The sequence below is a fragment of the Chlorocebus sabaeus genome, chromosome 14 (assembly GCF_047675955.1).
Source record: "Chlorocebus sabaeus isolate Y175 chromosome 14, mChlSab1.0.hap1, whole genome shotgun sequence".
NCBI lineage: Eukaryota > Metazoa > Chordata > Mammalia > Primates > Cercopithecidae > Chlorocebus > Chlorocebus sabaeus.
This window is the reverse complement of record NC_132917.1, coordinates 28144166-28148647: the sequence shown is the minus strand read 5'-3', so window position 1 is coordinate 28148647 and position 4482 is coordinate 28144166. Positions and strand designations below refer to the sequence as shown.

At 40.8% G+C, this 4482-nt stretch overlaps 1 pseudogene; it reads left to right on the top strand.

Annotated features, from left to right (window-relative positions):
* Positions 1–3769: 3769 nt before the first annotated feature.
* LOC119627105 (small nuclear ribonucleoprotein G pseudogene) lies at positions 3770–3990 on the top strand (annotated as a pseudogene).
* The last annotated feature ends 492 nt before the right edge of the window (positions 3991–4482 follow it).

Here is a 4482-nt window from a genome sequence, read left to right as displayed (position 1 = left end):
GAGCCCAGAAGTTTGAGACTGCAGTGAGCTATGATTGTGCCACCACACTCCAGCCTGAGTGACAAAGTAAGACATTGTTGCAAAAAAAAAAAAAAAAAATCAACACTTAGGAGAAATAACAGAATCCAGAGTCTCCACAACTTAACAATCATAATGTTCAGAATATCCAAATTAGTTCATATATGAAGAATACGGAAAACGTGATCCATTTTTAAGAGACAAGACAATCAACAGAGACTGACCCTGAGAGGACCTAGATATTGGAATTAGCAAAATCAAAATTCTCAAGTAGCTATTATAACTATGCTTTGCAGGGTGAGGATGATACATGCGCAACAAATAAAAAGACAGGAAACCTCAGCAGAGAAATAAACTTGATTTAGAGGAAAACTAAATAGAAATTCTAGAACTGGAAAAGATGATGTTTGAAATAAAAGATTCACCAGTTTAGCTTCACAACAGTGTTCAGATAATAAAGGAGTCAATGACCCTGAAATTAGATCAGTACAAAAAGTATCCAATCGCAACAAAGAGAACAAAGATTGAAAACAAATAGCAACAAAAATACAGAGCCTCAAAGGCCTATAAAAACAATATCAAAATGTTTAACATGTGAAATGAAACCCCGGAAGGAAAAAAGAAAGACTACAGGATAAAAGAACAAAAAATATTTGAAGAAACAATGGCTAAAATTTCCCCTTATTTGGTGAAAGATATGCATTTACAGACTCAAGAAACCCAGTATACCTCAAGTAGGATAAATACAAAGAAAATCTCCCTTAGGCACATCATAGTCCAACTGCTAAAAATCAAAGACGAAGAGGAAATCTTGAAACAGCCCCAGAAAAAAGATATGCTACACATGGGGTAGAAAAAAATCAAATCACTGGTAACTTCTCATCAGAAACCATGGAGGGCAGAAGCCAGTTTTTCAACTCCAAATTCTCGAGTTATGAAATATCCTCCAAAAATGAAGGTAAAACAAAGATATTTCCCCCCTCCCACCCCCAAAAAAAGAAAACTAAAAGAATTCATCATTGGCATCTTCACTACAAGGAATGCTAAAGAAAGTTCTCAGGCTGAAAGAAAACAATACAGAAGAGAAATGTGGATCATTAGAAACAAAGGAAGAGTGTGGGAAACCGTAAAAAGCTAGGTCAATACAAAAATCCTGATTCCCACTCTGCCCCACCTAAACCTGCTTTCTCCCACAGATTTGCCTCTTCGTGATGGGAACACTGGCTTAATGGTTCCCCAGGCAAAAACCATGGCAATTCATTCTTTCTCTCACACCCCAGCAAGGATTCTTGTTTCTATATTCAAATTAAAATGTATTCAGAATCTGAACATTGTTTCTGCCTCTCTGTCTTCTTGGTCCAAGCCACTGGTTTTTTTGTTTTTGTTTTTGTTTTTTCTTATTTCTAGAAGAGTTTTGAATACACCTGGATTGCTGCAATAGCCTACTCATTGATCTATTTATTTTATTTTATTTTATTTTATTTTATTTTATTTTTGTAGAGGTGGTGGGCGGGGGGGGGGGGGGTGGGGGGTCTCAGTATGTTGTCCAGGCTGGTCTCAAACTCCTGGTCTCAAGTAGTCCTCCTGACTCGCCCTCCCAAAGTGCTGGGATTACAGGTGTGAGCTGCCACACTCAACCCTGATCTCCTATTTCTGCTCCTGGTATTGTACAGGTGATTTTCCACATGGCAGTCAAGGAAACCTTTTAACACCTGTGCCAGTTTTTCACTCTTTGCTCAACTCTCTCAATTGGCCTTCTACCTCATCAAGGAAAGGAAGCGAGTCCTTACCACAGACTACAAAGGCCCCGGGTGATGTGGACCCAGATACTTCTCTGATCTTCCCCTCTTTAAACACTTCCTCCCACTCTTGCTGTGATCTGGCCACCCTGGCTTCCTGGCTGTTCCTCAAAGACACCATGTACCTGCCTCAGGGACTTTACATTTGTCCTGATGTCTTCTCTGGTAACTACAGGGCTCACTCCCTCAGTTCTCTGCTCAAATGATGCCTCATCAATGAAATGTTTCCTAGCCACTCAAAATAAAATAGCAATAGAGCCCACATTCCCTATCTTGCTCTGTTTTTCTTCTTAACACTTACTGCCTTCATATTCAATTAAACAATTGTTGAATTAATGAATGAATGAACGATACTATTATCTATAATGTAAGATTGAAAGTTCAGATAACGGGCTATGAGAGTTCAAAGGAAAGAAACCATTATGTATTAAGCATCCTCCACATTCTATCCCTGTCAATTATGTTACATTATTTAATCTTCATTACCATTCTGTTAGGTAGTTTACTGCCATCACTTTACAGAGAGATGTTGAGGCCCAAGAAGGTTGTGTTTTACCAAGGTCACGTGAACAGTAAACAACGGCAGCACAATTCAAACCTATGTTTGTATGATCTCATTACATATTCACTGCATCACACAGGTCCCAAGACTTCATCTGACTCAGGTGAGGGGAGAGGGAGGGAGTATCTGGGAAGGCTTTCTGGAGGAGGTAGCATTTTAGTTCCCAAGGCAATAAGATCTAAGCAGGAGGATAAGATACAGGCACTGCTCCAGATAACAAGGGTTGGGATGGAGCATGCAATTGCTAAAAGAAGAGAGACATACCAAGATATACACAGTAAGAGGTGAGGAAATAGTAAGAACAACCTTTGCTACTTCACAACGCTGCCAGAACTTCCCAACAATCAGAACGATCCGCTAATGAAGCCAATGACCTAGGTGGGCAATTATAACAATCCTAATAATCCCGTATCTGTTCAGAACACTTCAGGGTTTAAAAGTACTTTCCCGCATATTACCTCATTGATCCTCACGGCGGGTCTGGGAGTCAGGACGGGGCAAGTGCTGCTTCCCCCACTCGAGGTGTGAGGCAGCTACACCTCAGCGCCCAGGTGCCAACACAGGTCTTCCCACTTGAGATTCAAAGCTCTCCAGGTAGCGAGATCTCCATCTGTGAAGGAGTCAGACTGTTGTAGAGAGGGTCATGGGAGCAGTGGTAAAATGACGGCATAGGCTCGCTGCGCTTCATAATCCTAGTTCAGTCTTTTTAATTTTTTTTGGTTTTTTTTTTGAGGCAGTGTCTCAATTTGTGACCCAGGCTGTAGTACAGTGGCATGATCTTAGGTTACAAGGCATAAGATATAGGCAGGAGGAGTTCCCTGCAGCCTTGACCTCCCAGGTTCAAGTAATCCTCACGCCTCAACCCCCAAGTAGCTGGGACCACAGGCATACTCCATCACACCTGGCTAATTTCTTTTTTATTTTTATTATTATTATTATTATTATTATTATTATTATTTTGAGATGGAGTCTCACTCTTTCACCTAGGCTGGAGCAATGGAGCAATCTCTGCTCACTGCAACCTCCACCCCCCGGGTTCAACAATTCTCCTGCCTCAGCCTCCCAAGTAGCTGAAATTACAGGCATGCGCCACCAAGCCTAGCTAATTTTTGTATTTTTAGTAGAGACAGGGTTTCACCATGTGGGCCAGACTGGTCTCGAACTCCTGACCTCAGACGATCCACCTGCCTCAGCCTCCCAAAGTGCTAAGATTACAGGCATGAGCCACCCTGCCCTGGCCTAAAATGTTTTTTTATTGTAGTAAAATATATGAGAAAGAAGAGAACCTTTTTATCTACGAGCTCTTCAGTTATCAGGCCCAGAGAGGCTTTGAAAAGTAACATCACATTCCATTTCAAGGCATCTGTGAGACTGCAGAACGGGTAGCAAAGTTCACCCTCACGAGCTGAAAAACATTATGGACAAGAAGCTATCATTGAAATTAAACAGTGGCAGACATGTCCAAGGAAGACTGCGAGGATTTATCCCTTTATGAATCTTGTGATAGATGAATGTGTGGAGATGGCAACTAGCGAGCAACAGAACAATATTGGAATGGTGGTAACATGAGGAAATAGTATCATCATGTTAGAAGCCTTGGAACAAGTATAAATAGTGGCTTGTTCAACAACAGACGTTCAACAGAGACGTTCACGTCCCCTCTCCAAACGGTCCGTTTAACTATGATGTAAAAATTAGGTCATGAACATTTTCATATTAGACTTTTTGTTAAATAAACTTTTGTAATAGTCAAAAAAAATCAGAAAAGTGACAGCATGCCACATCTCCTCCTCTCCACCATCTTGGGCTAAATAATTACGTCTTACAGCCCCTTGCTATGTGGGCTTTAAGACTGACACCAAGTAGCTATAAAATGCCACACACTCCGGACGCCATAACTCTTACCCTGTAGTTCAACAATGTATAGCCAATTACTAATCAACGTTATTTCCTTTAAACCAATGAGACTTTCTGACAAACAACTTTGTATCAGCCCACTCATTGTCTCCTTTTGCCTTTTTAACTAAAATTTTTAAGTAATTAAAAAAGTTTTTTAAGAGACAAGGTCTTGCTATGTCACCCGGGCTAGACTCAAACTCCTGG